This window comes from Engraulis encrasicolus, chromosome 11 (assembly GCF_034702125.1).
Source record: "Engraulis encrasicolus isolate BLACKSEA-1 chromosome 11, IST_EnEncr_1.0, whole genome shotgun sequence".
Classification (NCBI taxonomy): Eukaryota; Metazoa; Chordata; class Actinopteri; order Clupeiformes; family Engraulidae; genus Engraulis; species Engraulis encrasicolus.
Genome location: NC_085867.1, coordinates 29,994,720 through 30,008,067, shown reverse-complemented (window position 1 = coordinate 30,008,067; position 13,348 = coordinate 29,994,720).

Below are 13,348 nucleotides of genomic sequence, written 5' to 3'. Positions count from 1 at the left end.
ACGGTTTGGGCTACAGTGCACTACAGTAGGCTATATTACCAAAAGTATTCACTAACCTGTCTTGACATGTCAATTTAACTGCCATCCCATTCCTAACACCTTCCCATACCTTTTGCAGCTATTTTAATAGTAATATACTGTAGCAGTTGTATGCAACTTCAACTCATTTGGGAAGGCTGTCCACATGATTGAGGAGTGTGTTCGTTGGATAGTGTATTTTAACAGCTGATTGGTATAGCTAATCTTCATAAAGCAGCCCATTTCAGCAGAGCTCCAGGTGATCGGGAGGCACAGCCTTCCCACAGCATCAACTCCAGGGATGGATTCCATGGGCTCCTTGGTCCAGAAAGACAGATGCTGAGGCACTCAAAATTGCAACCTTGAGTGCCTCAGCATCTGTCTTCCTGGACCAAGTTTGAGAGCCCCTACACTGATGAGCACCAAGGAAAAAAGGTGAAGACCCAGAAGCACTCCAATTACCTGCTAGTGTTTGATATTTCCATGGGCTCCTTTTTTTGATTTTGGGAACACTGATGATGGGCTAGACCCGAAACGTTTGCATCCCACTTTTTGTTTTGGCTTCTCTTTATTTTTCAGCTTTTAATACAGTTTCACTGAACAGCATCAAGCTCCTGTGTGCGACTCCTTTTTCTTCACACTGCATTTTTGTTTGGAATTACGCACCGAGCGAAACTTCTCAAGTAAGACAAAGGCGCGGATGCCATCTCTACCTTCACCCCTTGGCCGGACAACAAGAAAGGCCCCCCTTCATGGGTGTTGCTAGTGTACAAAACGATCAGGATTTTAGGCCAGGTGTGATAATCTATGTTGCCGGGAGGGGGCGGGGTTGTCCCCTGAGAAAATGTGTGAAAATACGGTTGTTAAAAAGTGTTATTTTAATTCAATATGAATGCAGACATACATAGAGGCTTGAGCTTCAGGGCCCCCTTGACTTGTGGGCCCCTGCGTTTGGGCCCAGTAGGCCCGTGCAGTAATCTGTCCCTGATCATCTCCACCCAGACCTGAGTCTCAGGGGGCACCCGGGCGTATTTATTAATCATGCCCTCCATTTCCAATGCACTGTGTATAATTGTCGCCAGAGTACGGGGGCGGTCGGGGCAGTTTAGTCTTTTAATTAACTGTAAATGTGTTAGGGAGAAAGCAGATCATCACTGTACTGTCTCTCTGCAATTTTATTTATGTATTTTAAATGTTAAATGTTGATAACTGCAGTCTACCAAAGTCCAGGGTATTTCCCTCAGTAACTCTTAAAAAAGTTCATTAGCCTTCTACAGATCAAAAGTCTAATCTCACTCTTTAATTATTGTTAGAAAGCTTCATATTTTTGCATTATGAAAGTGCCTAATACATTGATATGAAAGTCCCTTATGAAAACTCTTGAGCAGTATTCCGCATATTTACCAAAGCATGGTTACACTTTGCCAAACAGGCACAGTGTATTACCAGAAAACAAATGTAATGCCTTCATAATTCCATCGTAAATAACCCACACAGTCACACTTGTGTTTTTGACACTAATATCTTTAATCAAACAGAAAACTGAACTTGTTAAAAGAGGCAGAACAAATTGACGACTGCACGTCAATGACTTCATAATATTATATCAGCTTCAATCATAGTCTGGGCAAAGACAAAATCATAATTGAGTTAGACATTGAAATATCTCCGAACGTAGCTCTTCCATTGAAAAAAAACATAATTGAACAGCAAAGTTTGTGATGAAATGCTCGAAGTTTAGATGTCACAGAAGAACGCTGTATACACACACACACACAGGGCCGCTGACAGCTCTGACCGGGGCCGGGACAAAGCCATCAGAAGGGGCCCCTCCCTCAATATATTAAATCCAATGAAAACCTAATTCTGGGCCCCATCTCTCTTGGGTCCGGGACAATTGACTCCTTTGTCCCCCTTGGTCAGCTTCCCTGCACACACACAAGCCATGTTTTATTTTGCTATTCAAGTGACCCAGAGGGAAGAGCCAGGAAGGGACTACGTATGGTAGGTTGACCTCATACATGGGAGTGGTGACACACACTCTGGCTGTCTGCTCTAGCAGGCCTATTAAATAAGAGCCTGGCAGTATCGCCATGCGGAAATGCGTAACTTACTCACTCCCACGACTTTGGCAACAACGAAAAAAATAGCTGAGACTGTTATGGCTTGACATAATGTTTCATCGTCCTAACAGGATGCCGCTTAAAAAAAAAATATGGTTCAAAATGCCCCAGCTGGATTCACTAAGCTTCCATGAAACAGTTCTTACTTATGCCCTTAAATGATACTCGACCTGTGCATAGGACTCAGACCACGGATCGGTGCACACATGCAATGCAACAGAGATGTTTTCCAGTGTCTGAAAGGGTATTTCCCCCTGAATACAGCCGGTTCTCACGAGGGGCAGTGTCATTGATAAGGAGAATCAGGCAGAGGTCAGCATCAGGGCAGCTCAGGTGTGAGGTGGGAGTGGGTAAAGGTGAGTGGCTGGTGGATGTTAAGGGGAGTTGGGTTAAAGGATATCCTATTCTACCATCCCTGTCAGTCTTAATTCTCCATTGCCTGCCCATGGACCTCCTTTTGTAAAGACCAGGGCTGGACTGGGGGAGAAATAGGGCCCGTACACTTTTGACGTAAAGAGGCCCCTCATAATAAGCGGCGCAGAACTGACCGGTTATTTTCACTGTTTTTTTTCTTCTGGAAATAGGAGACCACAAGGGTGCGGGGCCCACCGGGAAATGCCCACAGATGGCCAGTCCAGCCCTGGTGAGGACCCCACTGGTCAGCGAAGCATGGAGAATCATCCCCTGGCGGGGCCCTTGCAATGTGCATTTCCGCCCCTCCGCACTGCTGATGACCTCATGGGGATGCGCAGCGATGTGATGCAATCAGGAAATGGACACCTTGGCCCCGGTCAATAAATGATCAACATGCCATTATGTTGCTTCGCTTAACTCAAGGTTGAAAACATTACACATACAGACAGAATCAGATAAGACTGAAGGCCTTGCCAGCCCATAGGAGTTAACGACAGTCAGCCTAATACTACATTAGGTGAAGAATAACATGGCAGATATTTGCTTCATTTAATTTGTCTTATTTGCTGATTTTTTTTGTTCAGGATATAAGCCTGCTCAAATGTCAGATCCCACATTTTAATGGCCATTTTGAGAATACTTGCAAAAGATGTAAAAATGCTTGGAGCAGCAGCCACAATGTTTACAATTTTCTCATACTACTATAATATCTAGGCCTATATCAGGAAAAGTAACACTTTGATGCATTAGTGCTATGGCAAAGTAAACTCATTATACTCTCATTCACATCCATTAGTAATAATGGCCCATAACCACCCTTAAAGCCTGTCTAAATGTGTGTATTTGTACACTACAAAAGAGTTCAAGAATGAAGTCCATCTCCATGTATGGCATGAGTACCATAGGCTTTGTGAAATTCTAGTGTTCAATCCTAATTACAGCTCAGCGTGCGATCGTACCAACCTTTAACGCTTGTGGCATTTGACTTGCTGCCCTCTCCAAGCTAAACACTTGACATCACGAAACACCCACAGCGAAAGAATAAAAAAAAGGAGAAAAAAAAGTCAAGTCAGTCAGCGACATGTTCAGTCGGAGCACTCTGTTTACATTAAACACAAAAGTTCGTGCCAGTTCAAAAGCAATTAGATTGTATGTTTTTTTTTTAATCGCTGGGCCATTTGTTATAGGTTGGAGCAGGAAAGCCAGCAAGTGGAGTGGTGGGTGGGTACTCATTGTGTACAATTGGGTACTCATTATGTCGTATGTATTCAAGGCAGTGGTGTAGTCTACTTTTTATGGTGGGTATACTGTATATTTGAGCATTATTTGAAGTGGGTATACTGTATATATTTGTGCTATTCAAAACAATGGCTCAATCAATTTTAAGTGGGTATACTGAAATCCCTGAAATTTAGAAGTGGGTACACTCCGTATACCCGCGTTCTACGTAGACTACACCACTGATTCCAGGGTTCTTTCAGATGGCTTTGTCCCAGGCGTGGCAAAAGTTGTCAGCGGCCCCTGGCCTGGAAGATTGGAGCACAAAGGTAACTTGGGCAGGGGGTTGCTGGACGGTGGAGACTGGGGTGGGGTCAGTTTGTGACTTTTGCTCTCTCTGCGCATGGCCTTGCCAACTGTAGACGTCTCCTGTGGCTGCCTCATGAGGCTGAGTGCCCACTCAAGCACCTGCCCAGCTGGTTGCCTCTCGACTTACAGACTCTAGACCTAATTGCATGTGAAAGGTATGAAAAATGAACCTGCGTGACTCCTAAACGTTTTCCGCTCAACATACACCAACCGCTTAGTCTTTAACTTTATTTCAGGTTGTCTCGTGTGTTAAACAAGTAAGGGAGCAACATATTACACTATCGACTATACTAGGCTTAGAGTTGGTGTAAGGTTAGGGTTTAGTGTAAAGGAACTGGTGTCAGGACTGAGGGTGAAAAACATCGTCCCCTTAGGGACTGTACGTTATTTACCGGGGGGGGAGGGCTGGTGCGCTGGAAGTCCGGTCAAAAAAAAAAATCATGGCCCCCCCCTCCACCTCAATTTTTTTCCCCATGGCCCTCCCCCCACTTCAATTTTGTTTTCCCATGGCCCTCCCCCTACAGGTAAAAAAAAAAAAATGTAAAATTGGTAGATGAACAACCATCATGAGAACAGTCAGAGTAGCCTACATCAAGGGCGGTTGTCTGCACTATTATGTGCTATCGATATCAGTGGATACCTATGAGAAGCCGCTAGAATCTACCTCTGCGGCTGCATGGGATGCCTTTTAACTCCACTGTCACCAAGACAAATTGCCTTCACTATTTTTTTACGTGTTAAGTAATAATAATAATAATAATAATAATAATGATAATAAAAACTTCCATTTCAATACCAATGTCCGAGTTGTTACTACTGTAAACTACAAAGTGGAGAGAGTTTCCCCACCGCAGCTTCAATATTTCCCTGCTCGACAAGCAGCGCCTTTCACAAGGTTTTACATGTTCAGCACAGTAGCGAAGCCAGGGACGCAGGAACTGGTTTTGACCAGGGGGTGCTGTGAAAAAAAAATCTGTTTTTTAGCTGCAATTTCCTGCGTTCTAATCAATTTTAGGGTGAGGAATGGCGAATCACATCTGAATAACTTCCTCATGTTTTATGTAGCCTAAACAAGGATGGCTAGATTTAACTTTTTTTTTTCTTTAACATCTCACTTTGACATTATTAAGTTCTTCTTGCGGAAGTGAAACGCGCACCTGATGTGGAGGTGAGGGCGTGTTCAAGAGCAAATCGCGCTGCCTTGACAGTTTGTCTCTTCAGCATGGGCAGTGTGCAATGTGTGAAATTAGAAGAAATGCTTTGACTAGGCTATGCGATGCACTCGTGAGAGGTGACCGGGCTTTCAAATTATTTAGATTTTCTTGCAATTGCGACTGTGGATCAGGTGCATCTCGATCAGGACCCCTGTCCTGTCTCCCACACCGCGCATAAAAGCACGCACGCACACACACAGGCATAGCTCTACCTTCCCGAATGTAATTACACTCTGACGGCCAAAGAGTTCGGGATGTGATCGGAGCAAGAAGTAGGCTAAGCGCCAAAGCAGCTCGAGCCATTGCTGGCTATTGATACAGGGAGAGTGAGAAAGCCACCTTTAGTTTGCATTTAACGTAGGCCATATTTAAGACGCATTAATAGGTGGTGCTATGGTGGTCAAATCAGCAGCAAGAGGCAAAAGGAACAAATTGCCAAAAACAGAACCAGTACAACATTCCAAAACATCCAACAATAGCACAGCCATTACACACCGCGGCAATTCAACTTTGACAACTGTGATGATAGACAAGCCAGGCACACCATCGTCTGCTCTCCTTCAGATTCACCCCATAGCCAACTCCGAGGCTAGAAGACTACTTCACCAGCAACAGGCAAGACCTAGCATACTGTGACAAATCACGATCCGATATTGTATTGCTCAGTCACGTTTATTGACAGACTCACAATGTTAGCTTTTAATTCAACCGACCACGTAGCCATAGGCTAACAGCCACCGGTATTCCAGACCCAGTTCTCACAACAAGGTGGCAACTTCAGCACAAACATGAAATAACTCGTACATCTCAACATAAAAGATGCAAACATGTACACAATAACATCCCTGGTACATTTAATATCCCCAGACACATTTTAAAGACATAAACAGTAGAACAACATCCCGCTCCCAGCATGCCCACAACAGGAAGTAACAGGCACAGCACTGTTACACTGCCCCCCTCTAAAAAGAAAAGGTGAGAGGAGGAGGACTAGAATTCACACACATAGTCCCCCAAGTGCTGAGGCCGCTGCCTGCGCCTCCCTCTGGGTCGTTGCTCTAGGGGAGCTGGCTCAACTTGAGTGTCTACAGAGTCACCTGTAACAGGGGCAAGCTCATTTTCGGTTTCAGTCCCCCAATAATGCTCTTCTTGCACATTCCCAGTACCGTTTTGTGGAACGTCTGAGTGTGTTTCCCCTGCTGTCACTTCGCACTCGTCATTGTCTGTAGTGTCAGCACTGCCTAAATAGGGTGCCAGCCGGTCCCTATGCAGCACCACTACTCGCTGTCTTGTCCTCAACTTAACTTTGTACACAACTTCTGATATCTTCTGTAATATCAGACATGGTCCCTCCCATGCGCTATCCAGTTTTGGGCAACGGCCCTTTTTCCTGCGGGGGTTGAACACCCACACCCGTTCGCCCTCCTGGAACTCCCGCCCCTTTCCGTAGGCGTCGTAGGCCTTCTTCTGCCTGAACCCAGCCTGGGCTAGGTTTTCCCTGGCTACGGCGTGGACAGTGTCCATGTGTTTCTGCAGCCGGTGGAGGTAATCTAGCCCTGGGGCCAACGGGGCCCTCTCCCCGGGGGGGCGCCCATATACCAGGTCTGCTGGGGTTCTCAGCTCTCTCCCCATCATGAGTTGAGCTGGGGTGCACCTGGTGGACTCCTGCACTGCGGACCTATAGGAGAACAGGATTAAGGGTAACTGCTCATCCCAATCACGCTGATCCTCTGAGGTGAGAATAGCTAACTGGGTAGCCAGTGTCCGATTAAACCTCTCTACCAGTCCGTCGCTTTGAGGATGCAGGGGCGTTGTTCTGGTCTTTTTGATCCCCAGGCGGTCACAGAGGGCGGCAAAGAGGCGCGACTCGAAATTGCGGCCTTGGTCGCTATGGAGCTCTAAGGGGATGCCGAATCTGCTAAACATACCCCCCAAGAGGCAATCAAGGATGGTGGAGGTCTCTTGATCAGGGACCGCGTAGGCCTCCGGCCACTTAGAAAAGTAATCCATAGCCACCAGCACATACCGGTTCCCTCTGTTGGACATCGGAAAGGGCCCCATTACGTCCACTCCAACTCTCTCCATCGGTGAGCCCACCTGGTATTGCTGGAGGGGGGCATGGGATTGCCCGGCAGGTCCCTTCTTGGCCACACATTCATCACACTTGCGGCAGAATGCTTCCACATCCTTGTGGTGTTGGCCCCAGTAGAACTTCTTCTGGAGTTTGCGTAAGGTCTTGTAGTACCCGAAGTGCCCTGCTCCGGGCGCTCCATGCACTAACTTCAGCACATTATCCTGTAATGACTTGGGTACCACCAGCTGCCACGTCGCTTGACCTCCGGGGGCCTGCCAACTCCGGTACAGCACACCCTCCTGTAGACTCAGGGACTCCCACTTTTCCAGTAGCGTTTTAATGGCGGGAGAGCATGGACCACTTTCCTCTCGCCCGGGTTTCGCGCCCTCCTGCTTCCACCTGAGGAGTGGACCGAGGACCGGGTCCGCCCTCTGATGTTCTCTGAGCTCGTCGAATGACAGCTCGGACAGTGGCGACGGGGGTTGTGGTTCCCTAACTTGAGCCACCAGTGCCTTGTTTTGCGCCCTCTCCTCCAGCCTGGAACAGTGCCTGCATCCTTCTTTTGCACAAGGGCGTCTTGATAACGCGTCTGCATTACCATGCATAGGCCCTGCTCTGTGTTCAATTTGGAAGTCATACCCCTGGAGGATTTCAATCCATCTGGCCACCTGGCCTTCTGGTTCCTTGAAACTGAGCAGCCAGCAGAGGGCAGCATGGTCTGTCCTCAACAAGAAGTGCCTACCATACAAGTATGGGTGGAAGTGTCGGATGGCAAGTACCACAGCTAACAGCTCCCGTCTGGTGACGCAGTAGTTTCGCTCTGGGACACTGAGCGACTTGCTGTAGTATGCAATGACAGGCTCCCCTTCTGTCTGCTGCGATAACACCGCACCCACAGCACTGTCGCTCGCATCAGTGTCCAGTACGAATGGATGGTCAAGGGTTGGCGACATCAGGGTGGGTGCATTCGTCAGAGCTTGCTGTAGCGTTTCAAATGCCAGCTGGCAGTCTGAGTCCCACTGAAACTCCTTCCCCTTTTCCATGAGCTTGTGCAGTGGTCTGGCAACCTCAGCAAAGGAGCGAATGAAGCGACGGTAGTAGGACGCCAGTCCGACGAATCCCCTTACTTCCTTTCTGCACCTCGGAATAGGCCACTCCCTCACAGCTCGGACCTTCTCCGGGTCTGTCGAAACACCTTGGGGACCCACCACATGTCCGAGGAAGTGTGTCTCTCTTCGCAGAAGCGAGCATTTCTTGGGGTTCATCCGGAGGTTAGCTGACTGGAAGCATTCGAATACCTTGCGAAGGTTACTTACAGCCGTGCTGAAATTGACCCCATGCACTAACACATCATCAAGGTACACGACACAGGCGGAGCGTGGTACAGGCCTCAACACTTTATCCATTAGCCGCTCAAAACTGGCCGGGGCATTACACAGTCCGAAGGGCATGACTGTGTACTGCCACAGGCCCCGGCCATTGGAGAAGGCCGTCTTCGGTTTGGCGTCAGGTGACAGCTCTACCTGCCAATACCCGCTTCTCAGATCCAAGGAGCTAAACCACTGTGAGCCAACTATTGCGTCAAGGGTATCGTCAACCCTAGGGACCGGGTACGAATCCTTCCGCGTCACTTCGTTCACACGCCTGTAGTCATGGCACAGTCTTAGCCCACCATTTTTCTTTGTAACGGGTACCACAGGTGACAACCATGGGCTGTCGCTTGGCTCAATCACCCCCGCCGCTTCCATTCGACTGATCTCTGCCTCCACTGCCTCCGATTTCACTAAGGGTAGGCGCCTGGGCCTTTGTCGGATTGGGGCGGCATTCCCAGTATCAATGCTGTGTTGCACTAAGTTGGTTCGGGTACACTCACCATCCGTTGCAGCATCCTCTCAGCTCACGTAGCTCCTCCTGTGACAGCCCCTCTTTGCTGCGGTTCCACAGGTCTTCCAGAGCGGCTGCTGTCTCTGAGGAGACACCCTCCCAGCATGGATCATCTCCCAGAGCTTGCCCCCCTACAGAAGTGGAAGCATTCACTGTATAGGAAGCATGATTAGGATTATTGCGTAAGACAGGTGAACCACCCACAAGCACAGTGCTCTTCCCCACATCCACAACAGCCCCAACAGCCCCCAAACAGTCAACCCCCAAAATGCAATCCTCTCTTATGTTAGCTAGCCAAAACTCAGCCATGACATTAGCACTTCCCAACACAAATGACAATGTACATGAACCTTGCATAGGAGCTAATTCACCAGTTACAGTTTCCATAACCTTATTAGCAGGCTTAAAGGCAACATTAGGTAGCACTCCGGGTCTAACTAGGCTAATGTCTGACCCGGTGTCGATCAAGGCCTTACAAGACACGCCTTGCAGCTGGCATGTCACTCGTAGAGTTCCCCCGACCCCAAGTCTACCCACACACAGTCTCTCTGGTTCCTCCGGGGAGACAGAGGGACTACGGGTCAGCGTTTCCCCGGCTATGCTGACCCGCTGCCGTTTCCCGATGCAGTTGGCCGTCTGGCCTTGCAGTCTCGACGCAGGTGCGTGGTGTCTCCACAGTTCCAACACCGCCGCGGCTGTGCGGGGGTCGCTGCGGGGATCGCTGCGGTACTCGCTGCGTTGACGCTGGGGTGGCTCTCGTGCACATCCGATGCAGCTCGTACCACCGAATGTTGGGCGGCTGCCGAAACTCCGTCCATCAGGATGTCCTCGATCTCCTCCGCCCGGCTCAGCGCTGCCTCGATTGTAGTCGGGTTAGCCAGCCGCACTTGCTGGCGCAGTTGACTCGGCCTCAGCCCCCTCAGGAAAGCATCTAGGGCCAAGCTCTGGACCGATGCTGGTGGTAGCCCGGGGTATGCACGACTGGCCAGTCGCAGAACATCAGCAGCCAAAACACCAAGCCTCTCCTTAGCCTGCCGGCAACGCTGGTGGAGCTGGTCTCTCAGGCCTAGAATGGACACAGGCTCCCCAAATCGCCGCTGCAATGCTGCCAGCATCTCGGCGTAGGAGACCCCTTCACGATGACAAATGTCCAGTAGGGCCTGGCGGGCGGTCCCCTCTAATGCAGTCGCCAAACTTGCTGCTTTTTGTGTGTCAGTCCATTTTGCAGCAGCAGCTACCAACTCAAATTGAAACAGGTAGGCTTCCCAGCTACTAGTGCCATCATAACGACCCAGCTTGGGTATTGCAGTAGTCGGCTGCAGGGGTTTTTCCTGGCTATGCTCTGGTGTAGGAGGCTGCAGATTTTTTTCTTGGCTAGGCGCTGGACTATTTAAGGAGTTCATTAACTGTGACAGAGCCTGCCCCATGTCTGCAATTTGCTGCTGTAAGCCAATTATCATTTCTTGCTGTTGCTCAGGCTTAACACTCACTTCTTCGACGGTGTTCTGTGTGCCTCGCTCCGTCGGGTGGCGCTGCTCCAATATTTCGCTGCCGTGATGCTCATCTCGCTCGCTGTTCGCTGTGGCTCCGAGTGGCTGGACATCCGCTGCCGCTGCTCCGCCCCCGCGGCCCTTCTGCGTGGCTGGAACAGATGTTTCGCCGGCCGCAATCGGTGTTCCTCTTGCCCGAACTCGCTCCGGCGATCCATCCTCTCTTCCAGCATCCCGCTCCATCCTGCTCCCGGTAGCCCGCGCAGCGCTGCTTCCATCCGGCAAACGGCAGTGCCTCGGGTCCTCCATCGAACGTAATGCAGAATTCTCTGTAGTCATCACCTCCACTGAAAGATCCAACTTCCTCTCCAGTTTAACTTTCATCCACTCGTTGAAAATCGAGGCGGGGTCCATGATAACTTCTGACACCAATGTGACAAATCACGATCCGATATTGTATTGCTCAGTCACGTTTATTGACAGACTCACAATGTTAGCTTTTAATTCAACCGACCACGTAGCCATAGGCTAACAGCCACCGGTATTCCAGACCCAGTTCTCACAACAAGGTGGCAACTTCAGCACAAACATGAAATAACTCGTACATCTCAACATAAAAGATGCAAACATGTACACAATAACATCCCTGGTACATTTAATATCCCCAGACACATTTTAAAGACATAAACAGTAGAACAACATCCCGCTCCCAGCATGCCCACAACAGGAAGTAACAGGCACAGCACTGTTACAATACATAACACGCTTCTACGAATCCAATCTCCACAGCAAGAAACAAAAGTCACTTCTTACCTGACACGATGCACAACTTTGGTGACATTCCCTTCACGCTTTAAATGTACATAATTCCTTGCTTAGTTGGTCCGTTTTTGTTCACCAAAGTGATGAGACTTCTCTTCACAACAAGTTAGCTCCTCCAATGGTTTCAAGACCTTATGATGCATGGCCAACACATCGCCCTTAATACCACTTTTATTACTACCTTGACACCACAAGCTAAACAAAACAAGCTCGCGTCACTGCACCGTTCTACCAAAGTACGTCTAGGCCTAGGTACTGTTCTTTCCCGTCTGGTTGGGGTCTTTAAGTTCTTTGAACACAAATGTAAAGCACACGGCGGTGCCAATAAATAAAATCATGACTTACCAGAGGCTGTGACCACCAGTTGACTACAACACCTCTCCAAAATTCCTCTGGAAATGCCCATCCAATTCGTTGTCAAAACTTCCCAAACTGTTATAGTTCACCTCAGCTAGTTTGATATTTGCTCACGGGCATTTCCTATGATGCTCAATGTTCCTCCGTAGCACTAGCAATCCTACAGTGAAAGAGAGTCAGCGCGGGCAATCTACAGTAGCTGCACCTGATAGTTTTTTGACTACAGATACACGCTTCAGTGCTAGGCTATAGTATGCACCGGGACCTTGCATCGCAAAGCGATGTGTTTCAGAGCATGTTTTATTATTGTTTAAAAAAATAAATAAAAATAAAATAAAATAAATTCGTTTTTTTTCCCATGGCCCTCCCCCTAACTCCGATTTTTTTTGCCATGGCCCTCCCCTCCACCTCATTTTTTTTCATCATGGCCCTCCCCCCCCTACGCACCAGCCCTCCCCCCCCGGTAAATTACGAACAGTCCCCTTAGCCTTTATGTTTTCCGCTCCACACAAGTAACCCCGAGGGCTGGCATGGACCATCACAACTACCCCCTAAGCCCCCCTTTAGTGGAGCTATAGGAAACCCCTCTGGCTGGCACAGAATAACACATCACAATTATTAGAGGATTAACGTGGAAAGGATTTATATTTCCCCCCTTTTAAACCCCTGCATTCTTTCCCATCATCCTCAGTGAACCAACCCTTCATTAACTTGACCCTTTGCAATATCCACAGAAACGTTCATTTCCCTTCCCTCGAGCGTCTGCGGCTGATCAAATTTTGGTCAATTAGACTTGCTGTAGTCACGTTAAGTAGATACGCCTGCGGGGCCCTTAGCTTAGCTTAGCTTGCTTCTTTGGTCCCATCTGTAGGCAGTGCAATAGTCGCGGGGCCGGCCATTGATGTCATGTCAGCATCCTCTCCTCAGATCTGAAAGGGGGGCCTTTGATCCCTTTTTTAAGGGAACATTTTGCGATGTCACGTCGTCACACTCCCTCTGTGCGCTGTTGCGCTGTTGCGCTGTTGCGCTGTTGCGCTGTTGCGCTGTTGCGCTGTTGCGCTGCGCTGTTGCGCTGTTGCGCTGTTGCGCTGTTGCGCTGTTGCGCTGTTGCGCTGCGCTCCTTGTCAGGCGACATTCTAGACTGGGCTGGGCTGGGCCGCAGCCGTCACAGGAGAGGAGTTCTCCCCACGGCCCGCTTGATAAGATCCAAGCGGCTCTCTGGCTAAAGAGGTCCATTTGCAGTTTGGCAATACAAGATTATTCATGCAATCCTCCTGTGAGTGGCAAGACCGACCGAGGTGCTTTTGGGACCGTGCATGTGTGTGTGATTGTCTGTGTGTGTGATTGTCTGTAAGTGTGTGTGTG